Source organism: Topomyia yanbarensis, chromosome 3 (assembly GCF_030247195.1).
Source record: "Topomyia yanbarensis strain Yona2022 chromosome 3, ASM3024719v1, whole genome shotgun sequence".
Lineage (NCBI taxonomy): Eukaryota > Metazoa > Arthropoda > Insecta > Diptera > Culicidae > Topomyia > Topomyia yanbarensis.
In genome coordinates this window covers 341,444,863-341,469,021 of record NC_080672.1, presented here as the reverse complement: position 1 = coordinate 341,469,021, position 24,159 = coordinate 341,444,863, and the positions used below count along the sequence as shown (strand labels likewise).

General features: G+C 36.7%; 1 protein-coding gene across 2 annotated transcripts in view; it reads right to left on the bottom strand.

The window, feature by feature from the left end:
• Positions 1-14,232, bottom strand: part of LOC131689317 (relaxin receptor 2) — a 33,154-nt gene extending 18,922 nt beyond the window's left edge. Inside the window, exons 1-2 of one of the 2 annotated variants that reach the window (XM_058974318.1) lie at positions 13,765-14,232; positions 1,021-1,687 (exon numbers count right to left, since the gene is read on the bottom strand). The gene's annotated coding sequence lies outside the window, so the exon portion shown is untranslated. The remainder of the gene's footprint in view (positions 1-1,020; positions 1,688-13,764) is intronic. The other variant, XM_058974319.1, reaches the window with a different exon arrangement.
• Between the last annotated feature and the right edge of the window lie 9,927 nt (positions 14,233-24,159).

Here is a 24,159-nt window from a genome sequence, read left to right as displayed (position 1 = left end):
ATATCGGGACATACCACAAATACAATTGTGTAAAAAACTTCTTGTTTGGTGTAGTTATTCGCTAGTTACCTGAACACGAAGAACAAGAGTTGATGAAACACTTGCTTATGAGAAAGTGACGTCATGACAGTGGAAACATTTAAAAATAGTTACCACAATTTTTTTTCATTTATAGCTTATAGCGGTGTTCACAACTCCCCATGGTTCACAACTCCCAACCGTCCCCTATTTATTTACTAAAAAAGTGACACAATTGATTTAGTTTTATTTTGCAATCTTAAAAATCTTCGTTCATGAGAATGATTTGGTTGATAAAACAGCGTAATCTGAGCATTAAATTAATCAAAGTTTTCCTGCTCTATTTTCGGGAAATGCTCTCCCAAAGATCATTAGTTTGACCCTTTGTTCATTTCACTCCACATACAAATGTATCAAAATCCGGAAATGATCTAATGTTGATTGATCTCTGAATGTGCCTATTAACAACAACAGAGTTAATCATGCTTGACAAACGTTCACTTTTATGCGCAAGGCAAATTCATTGGGCAGTGGAAAATTCTTACTAGCGTACACTGGTTCCAAACCCAAAAAAATGTTGGTCAAAAGTTTTTCCTAGCACTCATTGACGTTTTCGTGCTTTACAAAGTTTCTTCAAACTTGACCGTCTCTTTTTTATTGGTTTGGAACCACTGTGCGTCGATGGGAACGGCATGCGATTATGATTCGATCAGGGCTGGCCGCGCTCATTCCACAATATACCAACCGGCGCTGTTGAGTTCTTGAAATGCAGTTTCGTCAATTGTCCGCTGAATGGAACGACGCACGGTTCGTTGACGATTGAAGTATTTTGAATGGATGACACGGAACTAGGTCACGCCAACTTAACGTATGTGGGTCTGCTGTCAAATTTCGATCAGGAAACCAAATAAAATTAGATCAGGCAGTAAGGCAAAGCATCGTGATTGTGGAAACGCCTGGTGCTTCAAGATATGTACAACATCTGCGGACTGTTTCACTCACCTTTTAGCTATTTTCCCCTGTAATTATAACTTCGTACAATTTATTTCCGTTTTCCGATTTGAGGCGTACGAAACTCTCAGTTTCACAAGCAGCAAATTAAATCTTATCGTAATTAAGCATGTTTAATTGTAGTTCTGCGAAGCACCGACTATATACTGTTACCGATAAATTAGAATCTACAACTGATGCAATTAACGATCCGCAGTATCATGTTTCCAGTGCTATCAATGCGATACGCGGTTGATGCTGTCTGTTTATGATCATGTAGTATCACTTGCAGTTCGGTGCTTTGTACTTTCGTACAAAGTATGTTTTCAATTCTCACTTCAACGAGCTCCGCTTTTTTCGCGCACGCTTTATTTAACGCTCGATTTGATCGCTATTGTTGCCTCATTGATTCTATTCTTCACCGTTGAACACCTTGTTTGATTCGATTTGAACTATACCGGCTAACACATGCATTGTTAAACAGTCAAATTGCGCCTTGTCAATTTGGATAGTCCCATGCGCTACCAGTGTTCAAACACGACGCAGGAAATGGTTGTTTTGTTAATTTTTTCAATTCCACTTTCGGCATCGGCATCCTCGTGTTGTGGGCGCTGCTGGAGTTCTAGATGGGCAGTCTTCTGATGCGGCGATCATCCCTTTTGCATGGTGGCGTCCATTTCTGGAAAGATTGTATTTTTTTTCAGTTTGAGGTCAACACTTGTTACATGCTATGCTGTGCGTGAAACGCGAGCACTTTAATTGGTTTTAATTCTGCTTAATTGAGTGAAATATGTTGCAGTGCTGAATGGATTGTCGGTCAGCGGGCGATTCAATGACGGTTCAGTTTTGGGCCGTGTGTCACGATTGTGGACCATTCAGTCACATAGTCTGATGGACGTGAACAAAAAGTATTGCATCTTTACTAGATACACCCTATTGCTGTGGGGTTCGATGAATAGCGAGCAATGGCTGTAGGGTTTGTGCATTGTCACTGGGTGGAGATTCATGCTGCGATATATAAAATTATCGTCATAAATTTGAACTTGAGTTAGTAGCGACAGTTGGTTGTAAATCGGATTGAAATACACAATACGATATTGTGATAAGAGGAAGTAGTATCAGGGAATAGAATAGATATAAGTTTGCTGTATCATGTTAAAAACACAAATTCGTTGGCGTTTTTTTAAAGTTACTAAGCGCTTAGGGTGAAGTTTCTATTGCAACCTTGGTAATATGAATATGTGACTTAGAGCTTAGGTTTGGGATTCAGAGGATGAGGCGCTGGTATCATAAGCCACACTCGTCGTATGTTTGACCTAGTCAGGAAGGAGTTTTAATGGTCAATAGAATTTTAGCACTGGGAATCTGTTGAAACAGAAGGTCAAGTTTTTCCCAATAGTGTATAACTTGAAGTTCAAAATATAACCTTTCATTTCTATTTTTATTGAAGTTTCAAATGAAATAGAATGGCTGTGTTGTAAGGAAGTAATGTGCTATTTAGACCTTTAATAAAGGAAACTGGCAACTCTATTGACAAGCAGGCGTGTTGAGAGATGTGCTTTTCAGGTAAAAAGTCAGTTTTTAGTCTAATCATGACTCGCACAGATACTCTGCTTTCAGGAGAAGCATCGTTAGATTACGACAGATGTGTAGATCCTTGAAGTTTTTAGGTTTATTTTTTCATAGCGCTTTTATTAAATTCGTAAAAATCCCCGAAAGTGTTATGTATTAGGACTCTCTAAGTTTCGCACTAACGAACTACGGCTTTTTATATGAGCTTCACATAGTGGGTAGTCAGATATGGGATAATAGGAGTATTAAATTTGATCTGTGTTTTTGGTACTGATAAATTTTTAGCATCAACTATAGAATCACTTAAATCTTGTAAAGCCGTATCAATGGTAGCTTTGTTTTGAAAATTATGATCATGATTAAAATTATTCTCAAGATAAGTTTTGTACCTTTCCCAATTCGGTTTATGATAATTAAACACTGAGCTAAGGAGATTGGAAACAGCTTCTTGAGAAAGCTACTGGAAGGTGATCAGAATCAAAGTCAGCATGTGTAATCAATTCGATACAAATGTGACTTTGATCTATAAAAACCAAATCAATTGTTCATGGATTCCTTACAAACGAATATCACGTAGGTCCATTTGGGAACAAATTTTAATAATAACCAGCAGATCAATCACTCAAAAATAGTTTTCCATTGGAATTGCCATGAGCATTATTCCAGGATCAGTGCTTAGCGTTAAAATTTCTTGTAAATTTTTGTAAGTCTCCTTTCAAGAAATTAGTTTGCTCGCCAGTACATTGAAAAGGAAAAGGGACCATTCATAAATTACATAACACAAAAATTGCCTAAAATAAACTCCCCCCATGTAACAAATTGTCACAAATTTCTCCATCCTTCCCCCCTCCTCTATTACGTAACAAATTCCTTGAAATAAATTTTCAATTCTTCAACGATCTAGCTTGCTCCCCCTCCGCCTATGTCTGTCACAACCTGTCGTACCCCCTCTACTTCCTAAAAGCGTTACGTAATTTATGAATGTTCCCAAATACGCTGCAGCAGTAAAAATATACCAAGATCAGTTTCATCTTCGATACCCAAACTCTCGATCACCTTGGTGTCAAGAGACGGTAAGACGCAATGTTTGATTCTGCGATTAACCGCTATTGCGATTCCTCCGTAGAATTCAACAATTCGAACAAATTGATGAATAACAAAATTAGAGTTGCTCTTCAATTTAACATTTGCTTTAAAAAATGTTTCGGTCACATCGGTTATATGCACATTATGTATCCTCAAGAAATTGAAAAATTCGCCTTCGAACGTTTTTAATGAACGAGTATTTCAATTTAATAAATTTAAATGGTTATTTAAAGTCATTATTAAACTTTAAATCAATTACAATTTTGTTAGCAAATTTCCACCGATTTTGAAAAGCTTCAAACATGGAGGTAGAATTTAGCACTGCAGTTAGTAATTGAAACATGGATTGCTGCAAAAGATTCAATTTTTCTTCCGTGATGCCACTTAGTTCGGTTGGAACAAAGGAAGCATTGTATGAAAACTAAATTGGGGGCGTGGTAATCTTTTAGCTGTGCTACCTGTCACTGAAGCACCATTGTAGAATGGTGTGACGGAGATAGAAGATCCTTGTATAGGTTGAGAAGTTGTATTTCTATTCTGAAGCGGCATAACACGTTTAAACTTGTTTTCTTGAAGTGTACCTGAAGAAGCAGATATTTGTTTTTGTTTTTTGCTTTGAATGAGAATTTATAATTTTTTATCGCAATAGGACATGTCCAGAAATTCGATTTATGGTTGTAGCGAATACAAACGCATTTGAAACTTTCTGTGGTTTCTTTCGCCGGACAAGTGTACTTTGTGTGCAAATTATCACCACATATCATACATTTGGAATCCAAACGATAATTTTTTGTGACGTGCCCAAAAGCCCTGACATCTACGACACTGGGTCAGATTTTGAATTCTGCCCCCATGTTATCTATAATGTTTCCTCCATACACGAGCATGGTAGTAGTACCGCCCATTGAGAAGCTGCACAGGAATAATTTGTTTGTTCACTGCGAGTTAGTAGCTAGGGCTGTTGCCAGATCATTTGTTTGTGCCGATCGACTTGTTATTCCGTTTATTTCAGCCCTTTTCAGGGTTCTATCATGAAGTAGAGAATTTTTCTTTACCGATAGCCATAATGAAAATTTGAATTACATTCGATTGCAAAATGTAAGATCGTTGAACTGTAGACCACCAATCAAATCACTGCTAATGGGGGCTTTTACAAAATCATTTGTATCGTAATTGATGGTAATCGTATCCTCTACAGAATCGATGAGAATATCTTCTAGCAGGTTGTGTGAAAATCTATTAATTCCGTTCAGTGCAGCGGTAATAATTGACGTTGAAAAACAATTCGGCAACTTCAGCTGCCAAATATTTAGAAATAATAGAAGTTTTTTCCCACAAAGGTTACTTTTCTAATCCAAATTATTATAGGTATTGTCCGGATTACCTATACTAGGGGTCGTCAAACGGTGGGATAACAAAATTCTCACAAGTTTCCTATCTCATGCCTCCACGCGAGTCTAAGTCTATTGATGACATTTGGTCCTTAGACCGGCGACGACTGGGTGCTATCAGCCTTCTGCCGATAGTAGCAGAATGAGAGGGTGCGAACAGATCTAGTCGAGAAAACATTGCCGTAAAAATGAATAGTTGATCGGAAATTAGCCCCAATACGAATAATCTGACTAGTATCTATGATCACGGGTCAATACGTATTGAAAATTCGCCGCGTCTGTTTTTATGAACCTAATTTCAAGCTCCGTTATTGCTAACAAGCCCGTGCATCAGGTTAACAATCCTTTATATTTCCCTCCAGTGTTCGTTATTATCGCTCGTATACTTGTATTCCACAAATCTGATATGGAAAATAAGAAATACTTTCCCTGATTTATAACATCTCGCGCTATTTTTGCCTATATAATGTGTCACTTCGAGTGGAGTTCAAATTGCTTTTGTTTAGGGAACATAGTATACTCTCGGTAGCCGGCTGCCCAGAGTTTAAAAAAAACCAAAAACTAAAGAAGATCTCTTTTTCGAGTGATCGTGCACTCGAAGACTAACTAAACAACTACGTAATAAAATATGCTTTACAGGTCGCATCGCTTGCTTGGAGCGAATCCTAGACCTGATACCCTTCCAGACTACCAACTCCGCGACACCTATGGAAGAGTCTGATGAATCGTCGTCCTTCCGTTAAGTAGGTGGAGCATCAACACTTCCTGGCTACCTTATCCTTTATCCTTCCCCGTGAACGATGGAGATGGGGGCGGCCGGCAATGATGGCTATCATGCTGTTGAGGTTTTAATATGGGTCGAATTGGTATGAATTCCTACTTACCATTTCCTAAGCAACTCTTATTAGATAATCAGCAGTCAAACATGATGAAGTCAGTGTGCAATCCGCCAAAATCATCGTCACAACGCAACGCAACGCAACGCAACGTATTGTCCGGATTACCTATACTAGGGTATCTCATTAAGGTATAAAACTTGCAGTAGCGGGCGTCATCGAAATCGTTAGCGAAAACAATTAGGTGAAATTAATATTGGTTTTGTTTCTAATGTGGGATGATACATTGATACCAAAGGCGTTGTTTACTTATGTAAAGGCTCGCACAGAATGAAGCCAAATCTACCAATCGAACATTTCACCGGCTACCTATCGTGCAAAGTAAACAAGCATACTTCTTTAGCTATCCCTTATGCGTGCTCGCAAGGGAAGTATTGCTATTGGCAGGAAAAATATTACAATGATAGGAGTGAAAAACTATTTGTTTATATATTTATCTTTTCTCATTTCTTATATTGCTTACAAAAATCAGCAAGTTAACAAGAACGTGATGAATGCATATTTTAATTGATTCACCGAACCTCTACAGTGCCATTGAACGACTATCAGGCTTATTTTCTTTTTTTTTTGTATAGTTGATAAATCCACAAACGGAACGTTACAAAATGCTCTATTATCTAATTGCGAGTATTATGACATTCTTCTTCAAAGATATTTATGGTAAGTGATTTTATGAGTGTTGCCAGGTTTGATGAAACGTTTTCATTACAAGTGACGAGACTCGTGACGTCTCGAAGTATTCTCCTCTCCAGCGCGATAAAAAACAAATAAACAACTTCTGTTACATACAATAGTGCTTCCCCATTAAAATATTTAAGTAAATTGTTTTAAAATGGGCTCGCACTAATACATGGTGTAAAGCATGCCTCACCAACAGTATAGTTTTTCGGTAAACTCGTAAGAATGTATCCTGCAATATGGTACACTAGATTACGTTCTGAGTTATCGAACACGCTATGATCAGAAATCTTTAGAATACTCCAACTCAACAAGATCTGCCTGAAAAAAGGAAGACATTTTAGACCAAGACTATATTTGGTACCACCTGGTTTACTTTTTCTTCCATCTGTTCATTATACTCTTTTTGATCTGATCTGATTTGATTTGTTTGATTTACGGATGCCTTCAGTTAAGTTAACTAACCATTTTATATCGTCCAATTTATAAGATAATGAAGGAATTTCAGATATGAACTATAATTAAGAAAGCAACTTCAAGTTATCTTTAAATTGAAGAGCAGTTGGACGTTATTCAAGCAGTGTTCTTGCAATAAATTTACACTAAAATTTCAAGTAACAATTAATTTCATTTTCCAACAAACAATGATTCAGTAAATTATCATTAAATGTTAAATGCGTGGAACAAAATGATTTGTTAAATAACATAAAAAATAAAAATCAACTCATAGCCAACCCTGTTACTGTAGTTACTGTAAAAGTCTTATTTTGGTATTATAGTATAACATTGGACTTCACTGCAAATGGTTATTATTGTTCTGTCACAGTGACATGGTTTTGTTACTGTTCTATTCGAGTGTCAAGTTCATCCGAGAAAAATCCGCTTAAAAATAAAATAAGTCCTGCGTTGACTCGAATTCTTTGAATAAATTTAAACACGTTATTAATTTATTAAATAGCATTCAATAAATCAGATGAAATAATGTTTGAAATGGTTTTCGTTGGGATGTTCCGTTTGCAACGATAAAGTTGCTTAATTTTTCATTCAGTATGAATTTATTTTGTGATTTGATCAAAGTCACTCAAAGTTACAGCAAATATTCCGGTTGCCAGAAAAAAATAAATAGTTTGTATTCCACGCAGTGTTGCGCATTTCTCTGTACGGGACTCTATATTGTATACAGACTCTAATTGATACCTGATAGATCACAAGTGAACTATATCTCTGCTGGGAAGAGAAAATCACAATAAGATATGTTTTCTGTGGTATAAAATACCGACTTTCGGAAAATCGTTTGTTTATTTCAATACAACGATTTCTCCGACTGACATTCGCAGAGTAGCACGTCTGGTTTATGTGAGCCGAGGGTATTTTCTTACTTCCGGACCGTCATAGTTCTAGGGACGATGCGATATTTTCGATTTTAGTACGGAATCGATACTTCTGCTTCTGATACTCAATTTTTTGGCATCGATACTTCAAGCACGATACTTTACTGATATCGATACAATGCTCATGACATCGAAAAGAATCAAAGCAACCAGTAGTTGGAAGAATTTGATTCGGAATTCTGTACGAAAGTTGCAGAATCAAGCTGGAGCAAACTTCACATTTGATAAAAAATCGAATAAATGATGAATGGATGATCAATCGATTGCGAACATTGCCCATTGTTTGGCAGTCCATGAGATTTTCTGATCAACCAATTATTTATTGTTACTATGACATTCGACGTCCGACAGAATCATGGACTGCATCCAACATCAAACGAATCGGACCAATAAAAGATGTTTGTCGAACGGGTTTTTCTGTTCGCAGATGCAGATCAAAACGTTGATTGACAAAACCCACTGCTGAATTGTCAAACAAACGATTTGAGATTTCCTAATTCCGGGAATCAAGCTACTGTAAAAGTGTGGAATCGAATGTCAATACTATGACTACGATTGTATCGAAAGCATCAGTACTTGCATTCGATACCAGTATCGATTCTAAGTATCGATGCAACATCCCTATGTGTTCACTTTTTCTCATGCATGCATATTCATTGCAAAACGTATATTTCTTTTTTTTTTTTGGATATCGCGATATCGCGATTATTTTATTTTTTTTTTTGGATATCGCGATAGAAAACATCGAACCCGATGAGATGGGAGATATTTTCGAAAATAATTTGATATTTGAAAAGTCAATTAAAATTCTTACGAGAATGGTTATGTGGTCCTAATAGGGACTGTTCATTGTGGATATTTTTACAACTCGGTGTTTCATTGACAATAACAGTGCGACTTCACAACACATCTCGTGGCAGAGGCAATTTTTAGGAGCATTTTTTATTGACTACTGCTAGCGGGGAGCAAGGGTTCAAGGTACTAACAAAGCGAATCACCGGCGGTAAAATTGTTGTGGCTTCTACGACGTTCACTGGTGACTGGAAAATTTTCGCAATAGACAGTAACAGTGCGGTTTTTTGGCGTCTCGTGGCGGAGACAATTTTGAAAGCATTTTTCGTTCGATACTGACAGCGCGGTACTATCGAGGCGGGCCACCAGCGGAAAAAGGCTTGTGGCTTCTACGACGATGAAACGTAAAGTGGCAAATTTTTCCTACAGAAATTGGTTTTACCTGTCTAAATATATAAACGTTTTAGAACATTGTTTGGATTGTTAAACTGCATTACTTTGCCGAAGACGAAAACTCGCTAGCACTGGTATGTGTGGAGATATTTACGTCTTTTGATTGAAAATAGCTCTTTTCCAATGTCAATAACTTTTGAACACTGAACAAATTAAAGTGAATAAAAAGCGCGACAAATGCTGGAAAAGTCAGATCTCTCCGAGGCGGTCCTCTGTGAAAATACTCGATATGAAATTTGTCTCATTCTGTCATCAAATGCCTTGAATCACCCACCATTTGGTTGCACTTGCGCCATTGTTATGAAGTAGGCGCAACGGAATTATCAGTTTCTAGTGCCAGCGTATGGATTGGGATTTTGAACAGCTGTAACTTTCGATTTTTTCAAGACGTGCTCACAAAAGTAAGAAAGGCTAATTATTGTGACTTTAATACTCCATTTCAGAACTAATAGTAATATATAGTAATGTAGGTTCGAGGTTCAAAAAATTTACATTTACGGACATGAAGTGCAGTAGCTCTGAAAATTCTTTTTCAAAAAATTAATTGTGTTTTTCCAACAGAATACATATTTTGTTAATTGTTAATAATTCTGAGAGACATTTGTAAATTACTTTACCAGCACTGGGTTATTAAACACTGCCATGTACATCTTTCAGACTTATTTTGAAAAATAACATTTTTTATACTTCCGGGCAAAGGGAGCAAAACAAGATATTAATTTCCAGAAAGTACACTAATTTTCAAGTATAATGCAGCGGAAGCCATCTTTCCGAACTGTTTTAAAAATCAAGTACAACCACTTTGAGCATAATGAATTTTCTTTATTGCGCAATTTATTACTTATTCTGCATGTCTGAGCTAGAAGAAAGGCTTGTATGGACCAAATCGAAGGGTTAGTATAAGCACAACGAATAACCTTTCAAATGGAATCAGTTTGACACTAATCGGAATCTTAGCTAAACAGAGATATTCATTTGAATAACAGTGGTGAGGGATTCCATGAGAAACCGGCCGACCGCAAAATATGACCATCGTTGATTCGAACGAAACTTTGCAGTTGTGTTCGGTTTATGAATCTCCATGATTTTCTCTGCCAATTGCAATATTTTGATACAAAAGTATTTTTTCAAAAGGGCGTTGACGTTTCTACGTGCATTAATTTCAATTTTATTTGTTCGATTACTGTATTTTAAATAGCATAACTCTCCGAGGAAAGGAAAACTTCTGTCTGAAAAAATTTACACTGAAAAGAATGCCGTATCATTTTTCTCAAAAATAAAAATTTATGTTAAAAATTTAAATTGCAAAAAACCTTTTTTTTTAATTCTTTATATTTTGATTTTAAAGATTTTCAGACAAATCTTCATAGAATTCCTCTGGTTTGAACACAGCTTTTTTTTAAATTCATCATCTTTTCCCCTTTGAAGTTCTGCAAAAGAGCGAACCGTTATCCTCAAGATTAAATATTTTGAGAATACTTTAGCAAAATTTTCGTTGGGCGTCAGCGCCTGCTTATTTGGGGAGCCATTACGGCGACTATCCGAAAAGGGCTTACATTTTTGCATTCTAGGCAGTATTCACCTATTTGCGGTGAACATTCAAAACGCTGGTGGTAGTCTATATACAGGGTGTTTTGTTCATGGTTAAAAATTTCTCGAAGGGTGATAGAGGATCATATTTGGCAAATAAATTATTCTACGCATATCCTCAAATCTCAACCGTTACAAAGTTATTGAACTCTTTTTTGTTTATAACGTGTTTATCTTATAATACCTCTACCTCAAAAAGGATACTTTGCATTTAAAATCTTTTAGTTCCATTGTAAAGGTGAAAAAATTTCCTACGAATAAAACTCTCATATCTTTCATTTAAAGTAATCAATCCCTTTTGGTTTTAAAGTAATCAAGCATTAATGTTTTTGAGGTGATTTTTGTTAATTTTCTCAAAATAATGAAATATGAATATAACAATAACTGTTATCCAATAGTTGCATTTTAAGACGATCCATAATTTGATTCTCAACATCATATTCCTATCTCTTCTCATTTCTTTAAATTCCATTATAAGAGGCGAATGACCTTAAGGATAAAACCTCTATAACCGAAATCAAAAAAATATCAAACTTTTTCTGTAGTCGACTTATAAGTGCATAAACTGTAGTCTAAAAATATGCTTTATTTATTCCCATAGTTTCTTAGGAAAGCTGAGAAAATTTTCTATCGAAAATTTAAGTAAAATATCATTTAGTTAAGAGTACTAGGTTACTTGTCACTAATGAAATAGTTTAAAATTATTTTTTTCCGAGGAGTTGTGTAATTTTCCTAATTGATAATTAACAAAATTTATCATTGCGATTGTTCATTTGATGGTCCTTTACATTCTTTACAAGTGATTCTTTAACACTTTATCCCTATCTTTGTTTATTTTGCTGCAAGTTAATAGTAAACACAAGATGACGTGACCCCAAATGTAGTGGGTTCGAAATCGTTGTTGTTGAATATGAAACGAAAAGAGATAATGGCATGGGGTTAAAGAAGGAATTGTTGAACTTACCGAAATGCGTTCTTTCGATGATAGTAATAGTGATGTTTGATATTTACTTTTTGAAGGAAATTAACAAAAATGCTAAGCATAACAGTAACTTTAAAGTAATTTGCTTCCAAAACAATAAATCCATTTAACTGATAGGTACATTATCCTGTATAAAATTTTCTCAACTTTCCAATAAGAGCAAAAAATAATATAAGTAGCATACTTTTTCAAGTTGAGCTAGTATAAGAGAAAATAAGATAAAAATATTGTTGCTCAATAACCCAAACAGATGAAAACATAAAGAGATAAGCGCATCATGTCGAGAACAAATTAAGCAGTTTTTCTAGATGAACAATCTGAATTATTAAAAGAATTATGTTAACTATTTAGATTGTTGAACAATGAACGGAAAATCGATAAAAAATGCTAACTTTTGAATAAATTACTTCTAAAAGGTTTCTTAAACTTATTATCTCAAACATGCCCGAATACCTTTCAATAGGAAATTTTTCGCCTTTCCAATGAAACTAAATAAATTATAATACAAAGTATACTTTTTGAGTTAGAAGTATTTAATGACGAACAAGTAATTTGAAAAAAAAAGTTTAATAACTGGGTAACGGTTGAGATATTAGGGTATGTTAAGAACAAATTTTTCCCCGAATATGATCCTCTATCACTCTTCGAATTTTTCTTAATCATGAAGCACCCTGTATAATTTACCAATCATGTAAATAATTCTTAACAAGATTGGGGTCAACCACAGGATTGCACACCCTCGATGTTTGATATTTAAGGATTATAAATCTACGTGACCCGAAATTGCATATTCAAAGAAAATTTTACATATCTACATTCTTGTGTGTTTATACCTCTAGGGGCCGTACACTAATTACGTAAGGCTTTTTTAAAGCTTTTCAACCTCTCCCTCCCCCCAGATAAGAGTTCGTAAGATTTTGGTGTACTCCCCCTCCCCCTACGTAAGATCTTATCATGATTATCGCAATTAAAAAATCGAATTGTTAATTCATCAAATAATAAGATAGCGAAAACGATATGTATAGAATTATTACAAGAAAACTCTGCTTTGCTATATTCCACTTCCTTTGAACCAATTTTTTGTGATGTAGAATTTAAAAGAGTTTATAACCTCTTCTGGCATGAATTTATTCGGAGTTCCAGCTGTGACGCTTATCGTACGCATAGCTCCGAGTTACCCATCTTCGAATTTTCTTGAATTAAAATACAGTTTACACTCTCGAAATATTCGACATTCAAGATCTTTGACAATCGCATGTTAGAACATTTTCCAGATACCTTGCGGGTTTGAATCGAATGTTTGGAAAGAACAAAGTCGGTCTAACAACACGAAGGGTATCAACACTTCTTAATTTGTAAGGTATATTGTGATTCCAGTTCCCGAACAGAACAATGTACAACCAAGAGCCAAAAAATTACTCATTTTGTTTGATATACAAAGATTTCATGATACAAATGAAAATAGTCCCTTTTTTTTTTATTAAAACGAATATTTTTCTTATGGATTTAATTTTTTAAACTTTTTTTTATGATATTACGTAAGAAAGGACCAACCCTCCCTCCCCCTCAGATAAGAATTTGTAAGATATTTTGAAACTCCCCCTCCCCCCATATGCCCTTGCGTAATGAGTGTATGGCCCCCTAGTTAGTTTCATGATCAGTCCTCTTCATTTATTGTCCTTTTAATACTATTTTCTAGAATAATCCAATTGTAGATTGGTAAACTTCGAGATGTTCGATAATTGACAAGATTTACGTGTTGGCGAAATAACCTAAATATTTTATAATAACATTTTTGTTATTGTTTTCGTCAATCGTGCGCGGAACGCTACTGATTCAATTGTCTTCTTCGAAAAAATAATCTCATTATCAGCACCACACCATATCACTTCTTAGATTAGTGCAAGTTGTATTTCTTTACTCACATTTCTTCTTCGACACCTCGGTTTTCCTATCAAGACGGACACAATTTGTGTATGTGATAACAGCTAGGCACATTAAGACAATTGATTTCGAACACAAAATTCTTCGCGATGTCACCGTAATTTCAATGGTGCTGAAAGTGACCAAAGCTTGTACAATTTTTTTTTTATCCCCATAAGGTTTGAGACTGATCAATGACACTTATAATTTTCACACGTTATTATTGGTGCAAATTGACGTTACACTTCTCTTCTGCTTTCGGTTGATCCAAATATCAAAAATTTTCACACTTTGCTTTGATTTCATCACCGAACGAACTTATTATCACTTTTCGAGCGGCTTCTTCAGCAGCTTAGTTATCACATGCACCAAACAAGCACTACGCGCCAATCCTTCCGGGGGCACTGTATCTTTCAGCTCCGGGATAACCGTTCCGACCGATTCCGACGTTCAACTGATACTAAATCAGTTCAATTTTCGAATTGAAGCGGAAAGACATCATCGCCTTCATCACCATCATCGTCATCATCATCATCATTCGTCGTCCAGCGTGCGATCATACTAAGTCACCGCTTCACTACTGTACTGTTTCGTTATTGAATTCACACACCAGCAGTCGGCGGCTAAGTTGTTCGAAAATGCGCGCGCACATGTGACTTGCCAACGAAGATTAAGTTCGGTACCTGGTTGAAGATGGGTTCGGCCGAGTTTGAAAATAGGTTTTGTTTTGCTTTTGCCTTCGTTTTCCGCCACTGCTTCATCGTTGTGGATTGGTAAAAGGAAAATTTCATTGTTTACAGTTTGTCATTTGATCCGCATAGACTACTGATTGGATGGAGGAGCTTGGTGCTTCAATCAAAAAAATGTGCTAAATAGGACGGAATAAGTAATATTTCGTTATCAACATGTTTTGATTCGATTGAATGTTATTTATTCGACCAATTGGCCGATTGCATACGTTCAGAGCAGATGCTCGAAATATTAAAAAAGTTTTTGGAAAAATCAACTGAATAATCTTTTATTGAACTTGAAATTGCTTTGAGTTTGAGTTTGCTTTGAGTTATCATAAATTCTCATAATATCATAATAACCTACTTAATTATTTGTTTACATACTGACTGGGTTACTTTCTTACTAACCTTACATACTTACTTACTTACTTACTTACTTACTAACTTACATACTTACTCACTTACTTATTTACTTATTTATTTATTCATTTACTCAATTACCTATTTACTAACTCATTCAATTACTTAATTTCTTGCATTCTTAATTACTTATTTATGTTTTTAACGACATTTAATTAGCAAGGGACTGGAAGGTGAAGTATATTTTTCAATTTTAAGAGCCATAGTACTCAAGGGAGAGCAAGGAGTTGAAGGAAGAAAGTTTAGAAAAGCGTAGAATAGCGTCATATGAGCGCTTGCTGTTATCGGTTTTAGAATCGAGTCGCCATATGCTCGCTCTAATGTTTACAATATCCATGCAAAAGTGACAGTTTCGAGCGAACCTAGAGCAACTCTGATCTAAAAACGAAATCAGCATTAGAGTTTCCAGGCGACTTAACCCTTTGTCTGCTACCGCAGGAGTCAGGATCTTTTGGCATTGGAAGTGCGAATCACCTGAGTTAGCGGCATGTCCGGATGAGGGTAAAGTAACTTTGTATTTCACGCTGTCGCATACTTACTTAGACTTACTTACTTGTGTGCTTGCTTACTTTCTTATGGATTTCTGCGTAACATTTTTATTTCTATAAATTTCTGGTAAAAGTCGGAGATGTAGCTAAAAGTATGCACGTTTATGCAATGGAGTGTTTTATTGCACTCGATCAACTTCAATTAAAGAGAGATAAACAATGCAAATTCAAAACAGGGTACATTCGCTAACAGAGCTGAGTACTCATGTAATGAGAGCGTTAATTTTTTCTTTAAGAAAATAGAAATGAATAGCATAGGTCGGCTTCGTTCAAAATTCATTGCTAGAGCGGTACGTTTTTCAATGTTTTCACAGAAGTGTTTTCTAAAAATGCTAGTTTTTCAGTGGTCAAAATTCCGAGAAAATTTATTCTGGGCAGTCAATTAAAAAAAGGAACGGATAACAATACAGTTAAAACATGACTTAATCAAAGACCCGGTATCTATCGTAATATATTGTAAAAATATGTTCTTATTACAGTTTTATACGTCCGTTGGTAAATTTTAGGTTGTCAAAACGGGGACTTTGACAAAATAGGGACTTTTTAACATTTCTTACAAAAGAAATGTATTCGCTCAATTTGTTGTTATTAAAACGAATTTTTGAAAATATTTTTGTTTAGTCCCTAGACATAGTTTCTACTCTTCCAGTTCTTCCAGTGTAAAATAAAAAATAAGATAGGAAAGGAAATTTGGAGCAGACAAAATCGCGGGTTGATAAAATCGGGTCTCAGCTGTATTATCACTATTCAGATTTAGTAAGTGCATCCCATACGCTTCGTTCGCCACCATGTCGTATTAGCATTGTATTGGTTGTCAAAGTATTCAATGTCTCAACACTCATTGGAATCATTTGTTCCAGTAGAACATAACGCTTGGATAGGATTGTTTTTAATTTTTTTATGCTTTCTACATACTGCTTAGCAGATTTGTATATTCGCATGCTTACCTGCTGAGCCTGCCGAGGATGATCCCACAGTGAAGTTCCATTTTCATCGTCCCGGTTGCTGTAAATTGGAAAGTAAATGTATCTGATAATCCCTCGCCTTAAAACTATTGTGAACAGTTGTATTTAATGAATCCCTACGTTGCATTATATACATTTGTCGATTATCTTAAAATTAGTGCATAAAAGCCAACTGCTAAAAATCGCTATGAGGGGAAATTCCGGACAAATTGTTATTGGACGAACATATTTCACAGCAGCTAAAGAAAAGGAAAAATTTTCTCTTTCGTTTAATATCAACAGCGTTCGTCCGAAATTTCCTGTCAAATTGACTTAGTCACAATTTGTCGAGATTTTTATTAAAAGTAATTATAGTTGAAAGGGATAATATCGAGCTATCCCTGTAATTGAAAACCTACCTGTGTCCGTATACAAAATTCGGTTAATTCTTACTGACGAAGAACAGGTAACATTCCAGTTGCTCCGGCTAAAGTCTAGTTTGGTCTGTCTGTCATAATCATTTATGATACGCATTTGGCTATAACAACAATAATTACCTGACTTGCAGGTACCCTACAGTTTGAGATTGGTGTACTTTTGAAAGTTGAGTTGAGCATTTGACACTCGTTTTGACACGTTTTCTATCACGAGAGTATGAAGAAACCGATATTTCTTTGGATAATCTGGCATTAATGCTGTTTCCAATTGTTTTGCGATTTTTTCTCTCAAATTCCCCTTCTAATTTTAAGGTAACTCATCTATTCTTTGTACCCAGTTGAACACATTAGCTAGAGGTGGTTATAGGAGCGTCTGCTATTTCTACTCAAGGCAATAATTCATATTTTGAATTCCTTCTAAACTTCGTCTAAAATTCAGCGACGATGAGAAGGTAATACACAATTAACTGGGATATTTTGACTACCGTAAAACGTGGTATCTTTGATCATCGGGATAAGTTTGATCAAATGAGACTTTTTTCAGTAACATGATTCGATCTAACAAAATCATCGAAACAAAATACAAACCATATTGTAAACATATTCAGCATCTACCGGCAACGATTATTTCGTCATTTAATGTACCTTTTATGAACACAAATTCAAATTGAAAATGATGCAAGTTTAATGCATCGTTTAAATCTGTTCAAACAATTCCTTGTATATTAATGAAATCAACCAACTTCAAAGGGGTGGAGATAGCGTAGTTGGTAAATCGATTGCCTTGTACGCAGCTCACCTGGGTTCAATTCCCAACCCCGCACATAGGGTTACAGATCTTTCTAAAGAGATTTCTCTAACCCGACAAAGAGGCGAATGACCCCAAGGTTAAAACCTCTATAATCAAAATTAAAAAAATAACCAACTTCAATTTGAACAGATCACTTTTTTTAGAAATCGTAAATAGTTTTGTCCAATAATTTATTTAAAAAATCCGAAATTTTTATTGCTAATTATTTTATTTCGAATATTTTCCCGAAAAAGTTCGATAAAAGTCGGCCGTATCCTTCCAGGCAATTTCGTTTTCTTACGAGACAACACCATATCGGGTCAAAAAATCGCCTACAGATATGCAATCTACATAACATTTGGAGCGTTACTTCATATTTCGATACATACACATATTTTGCTGATCAAAGTTACCCCGAAGCCCGAAGACAACGAATGAAAATTTACAACAAATTTATTTTTTTGCTATAGTAAAACGAAATAAATTACCAAACAGTTTGGACGTTTTCAATCTATGGGTACCAGTACTTGTTTTAAAAATGTAAACAGTTACATCTACCTGATTTGAAGAAAGTTATTCGAAAAAATGTAGAAAAATTGATCAATGTGCCCCCGTTTTACGGTACAGCGAGAGTATAGTAAGATCAACAAGTTCAGACTAAACTTTCTGAAGTTTTTTGGGAAAGCAAGAGCTTAGGTGAGATTAAAATAATGTAGTGAGATTAACGTGACTAGATAGAATTGAGATTATTTAACAGTTATGTGTCCAACCAAAAAACACCTTTAACAGGCCAACGAGAGTACCTGGGTACCCACAAATTGAAATGCTCATAAGTATGGCTTCCTTTAACCGATTTGGACATTTTTAGATGTTTTGGATTTAGGAACTCGTCCGCTTTTTAATTCTGTAAAATAGAACAGGGAGAACGGATCTGGTTTTTGGTAATCAGGGTTTTCCGGAGTAATGTTCCAGTAATACGGTATGATTTGTAAATTTTAATAATGTCCTAGCAATATGAGTATCAAATTATCTCGTAAGTCTGTATTTTATTGTTACGGGACCGTATGGCAATTTGAAAAATGGAATTGGAATGGAATGGCCACTCACGGCCCCACGGGAACCAGCTCCGGAATGTCCGTTTCGGGGTCAGATCACCAAATGGTTCCAAAACCACAAGATACAGCCTACTGATGCAATTCCAAGAATTTTTATACCTATATTGCTAGTATTCCATTGAAGTTCGCAAAAAGTACCCCAGCACTGGTACCTGCTACCGGAAACCCTGATTCCCGGGAACCGAATGAAGTAATCCGATTCATTTTTACCAAGTCCAAAAGTGGATGAGTCCCTGAATCCAAAACACCCAAAAGTATCGAAATCGGTTGGATATTACCTTAGTTATGGGCATTTTAGTTTTGTGGGTACCCGGTTACCCACGTCGGCCTGTTACGTAGTAAAAAAATTCAGGAGCCCCTCCTCACTCCCCCTTAATATACCAACAATATTATTACCCCCAAAAGCTTGACTTAGTGAAGTTCTAAGATGTCACAAAGTTTTAATTTCCAGCTATGGATAAAACATGGGAATTTCATTAATTGAAACTGAAAAAGGTATCCGGGTACCGCGTCGGACACATAACGGTTAAGAAAACTCTTTACGTACGGGCACACTGAGCTAGGGCCTGAGGTCCCAAGATTTCACAGTTCCGCAAGTAGCAATTTAAAACAGTTCACCTCTGGCAAACAGTTGCTTAAGTGGTACATCGAGGAAACTGAGAAAGTTTATGGGCTTTTTTCATGTTTTGTGTTTTTGCATACTCTGCTCCTGCCTAAACTAACGATAAACTATTGAAGAAATGTAATAGTAGAAGCCTATTAGTGTTAGTGTAGCAACAATCATAGTTTTTAGTACTAATGTAAGCAATTGTTTTGTGCATGTTTTAAACTTATCTGTGTGCGTTTGTCTGAGTATCTGTGATTGCTGGGTCAGAGGATGGATGCAGAACTGGTATATCTGATGGAATAGTGAGTAATTTGCTGGCTCGCGTGTGACTTTATCCTTCCTAGGATTCGTTAATCACTTTTTGAAGGTGTTGAATTCGAGTATTCGATTCGATTCATTCGAGAAGATCGGATTGGATAAATTATGGTACGATTAATTTACCGACGTACGTGAATAATCCATACCCGGTCGCACAGTATGACAAAATCATTTGCTGTCATTTAGACGAGTTTAAGTAGTTTTGTTACTGCCCGGAGGGTCGAGTGTCATATCCCATTCGATTCAGTTCATCGAGATCGCATAATCTCTGTGTGTGTCAAATAATGTCACTGAATTTTCTCAGAGACGGCTGAACCGATTTGCACAAACTCAGTTTAAAATGAACGGTATAACGCTCCCATAAGACGCTATTGAGTTTTTAGTTGATCGGGCTTCCGGTTCCGGAGTTACGGGTTGAAGAGTGTGGTCACACAGCAAATTCCCATATAAACTGGTAACTCTATGATGTCCGAATAATGTAATACATATTCAAATACGTTCAACATTACTTGGATTTGCGGATCTAGATCTTGTTTGACGACAATAAATAAATAAATAAATGACCAATTAAAGTACTGTTGACCCACACCTATGACGGATCTTGATGCCCCCTGGGAACTCGCCAAGTTCCCGAGCTAATGCCACACCTTTTGCCAGCAAACTCTTAACCGATGCTTACAAACTTGATTTCAAATGCAAGATATAATACTCCCATTGACTGCTATTGAATTTCATTCAGTTCTGACTTTTGGTTCCGGAGTTACAGGTTGGTAATTGCGGTTACATTTCTCATATAAACCGGTACAATTGTAATAACTCATAAGTATAAAATCTATTGAAATAAACATCAATTTACTTCGATTCGCAGGCATAGATCACTGATGGTGAATCAACAATTATTGGAATATATTGTCCAGTATCGATAATTCCGGAAGTTTCGGGGTTCCGGGCAAATTCCAGATCTAAAGCCACTTCGGCGATGACAACCAAATTTCACTAACCAAGTCTCAAATGGAAGGTATAATATGAACTTCGGTGTTCTGCCCCTCCACCTCCTACCTCTCAACCCTCAGCCCTCTCACCCCCACCCTCTCAGACCAACCTCCCACATGCATTCCCTTCATCCACCCCGTACACTATAATAAGATAGATGATTCCCGACGCATCTTCTCTCTTCCACTAATTATTTCCCTTCCCTTCTCCACCATGAAGTTAACATGAAGATAACATTGAACTCACGCTGATTAAGCTATATAAATATTATATTTTTGTTTGTTTCAAGTGTGTCAGTATCGACATGTTGCTTATCAGGTTCGTGACAGTCATGCTGTTATATATGCTCATCAAGTGTAATAAGAATGTAATAAACATTTCCACAATGTTATATTGAACATAACCAGCCATTAAATCATAGTTTGGATAAATGAGAAAGGCACAATTACACCACTAGGTGGATTAAAATAGGTTTTTACTCCATTCGTTTGCTTTTGTTGTACTACAATTAGTTTGTTTTTACACAACTCATGAATACCAAAAATAATCGCGGTCAATTTATATGCTTATACTTAAGCTATTTGAACAACATGCAATTGTAATCATCCATGTACGCCCGCTATCTCACCAACATTCAAACACCTCGGTGATGAAGTGAACGTTTAGCACTTATAAATCTACAAATGCGGTCATAAGCATTAACCCACCGTATGCGCGATCATGAATTGATTAGAACGCTTGACAACACGTTCCATGGCGACATGACTGGGAACTCCTGTGATCTGAGCCGCACACTGAAAATTAAGCGTCAGATTCACGGTCAGCGCGATCATTCAGGAACACACGGCAATATGTGAATGGTCACATGGTTATAAAATTGAATTATTCCACGCGAAGTTACACACGCTAGCAGACGCGACAAACACGTTCACATATAAACGCTTGAGCCTGCTCCACACACAACACAACTAAGCCTACGATCTCGTGAACGTTTTAGCACACATGTGTTCGCGCGATCATGAATCGGTCACGTCCGAAAGTCCCTACTCTCGGTCCTAGTAACATATGCCCATGCCTTTAGTTGGGCCAATCAAAAAATGATACTAATATCCAATGACATGACCGGGAACTCCAGCGATATGGATAATCTCACCGGTGTTTGAGTGAATGTTTCAGCACTAATGCACTTATAAACGCGGTTTCATGCAGGTACCTACAAACGCCCATGTCCGTGCAATAATGAATCGGTCACGACCGGAAGTCTACCTTCGGTCCTAGCAGACTGTGCTCATGTCTTCAGTTCAACCAATCAAAAATGAAGCTCGGATCCACCAGACAACACGTTCCATGGCGACATGACCGGGAACTCTAGTGATACGGGAAAATTTACAATCTTCTACCATCTGAACCATACACTTAAAATTAAGTATCAGATTAACTGTCCGCGAGCGATCATTTAAGAATTCACGTGAATATGCGAATGGCCAGACGGTTATAAAAGCGAATTTATGCACGCCATGTTACATGCATGCTAGCACCCGCTATATTCAAATGTCGCGACATACCAACGCTCACGCGATTGAACACGTTAACATATAAACGCTCGAGCCCTTCGCGATCATCCACGCACACCTATGTCCGCGATCTCGCAAATAGAAACACCCCTTATAAATTTACAAACGCGATCTTAAGAGTGAACTAACAAACGCCCGTGTAAGCGTGATCATGAATCGGTTACGTCTGGAAGTTCCTACTCTCAGCCATAGCAGCAGTGGCGGATCCAGGGGGAGGGTCCTGGGGGTCCGGACCCCCCCCCCCGAAATTTTTTAACTTCTTTTAAATTTGCTTTTATTTTAAATTCATTCTAAACTCAAAACCATTCCAAGCCAGATTAGACCACCAAAACTGATGTTAATTTAATGAAGGTAGTTATTGTACAATGAACATTTCAAAATCGAAATTTCGGACCTCCTCCGAAATTTTTTTCTGGATCCGCTCCTGCATAGCAACCTAGGTCTATGCCATCAGAAAAATTGCGCTCATGTCCACTAGACAACACGGCGACATGATCGGAAACTGTAGTGATATGGAAGAGCTCACTCTCTTCTAGCATCTGAACCGTACACCAAAAATTAAGTATCAGGCTCGCGATTGAATATGTTAACTTACCAACACCCGAGCCCTTCGGGATGATGCACAAAGACGAATATGCAATCGGCTCGCGATTGAATATGTTAACTTACAAACACCCGAGCCCTTCGGGATGATGCACAAAGACGAACATGCAATCGTGATCATCCACGTACAACTACGTACAAATACAAAAGCGCCCCAATGATTTAGTCAACGTTATAGGACTTATAATCCAATTACCGCGGTCTCGAACGCTCGCATATAAACGCTCATTCTTACGCGATCGTAAAGCCTCTACGACCGCACATATGAACCGTGCACTCATCACACTCAAAATCATGGCCCGCTGCAATTGGCCTATTGGCCTTCCCGTCTCATCTGCAGTGATTCTGACGGGGAGCCCTTCCGAGAACCTAGCTCTACAGCTCCTACACTATAGAGTAACAGATCGCGTTCGTGAAACACATGTCAAATTCACATGTCGCTCTCGAATATAATATCACGATATCGAAAATCGTAACTAAGTTCCTGAAATCATGAACATGAATAACATAACTCTTTCCAAAGTACGATAGTTAAATCATAAATGAAATATTACAATTACGTGATGAGAGATCGCGACAAAGTTCCTGAAATCATTGATGGTTGATCTAGTTTATAAAAATCAGTGTATCTCAAAATTATGAACATGAACCATAACAAAAAATAAACAATTCTAGGGAAAGGGAACAATCACACTAACCCAACCAAATATTCGAATGTAACGCCATGTAGATTTTCGGCGCAAACTATTTTTTTGGTAACACAAGTAGTTTCCTGAATTCGAGGTTTATTATTTTTGGTCACGATATTTATAAACCGTTCACCGACAAAGTTGCAATTTGGCATGATCGCACAAGCTCAAGAATAAAGAGTAAACAGTAAAGGAGTAAAGGAGTAAAGGAGTAAAGGAGTAAAGGAGTAAAGGAGTAAAGGAGTAAAGGAGTAAAGGAGTAAAGGAGTAAAGGAGTAAAGGAGTAAAGGAGTAAAGCAGTAAAGGAGTAAAGGAGTAAAGGAGTAAAGGAGTAAAGGAGTAAAGGAGTAAAGGAGTAAAGGAGTAAAGGAGTAAAGGAGTAAAGGAGTAAAGGAGTAAAGGAGTAAAGGAGTAAAGGAGTAAAGGAGTAAAGGAGTAAAGGAGTAAAGGAGTAAAGGAGTAAAGGAGTAAAGGAGTAAAGGAGTAAAGGAGTAAAGGAGTAAAGGAGTAAAGGAGTAAAGGAGTAAAGGAGTAAAGGAGTAAAGGAGTAAAGGAGTAAAGGAGTAAAGGAGTAAAGGAGTAAAGGAGTAAATGAGTAAAGGAGTAAAGGAGTAAAGGAGTAAAGGAG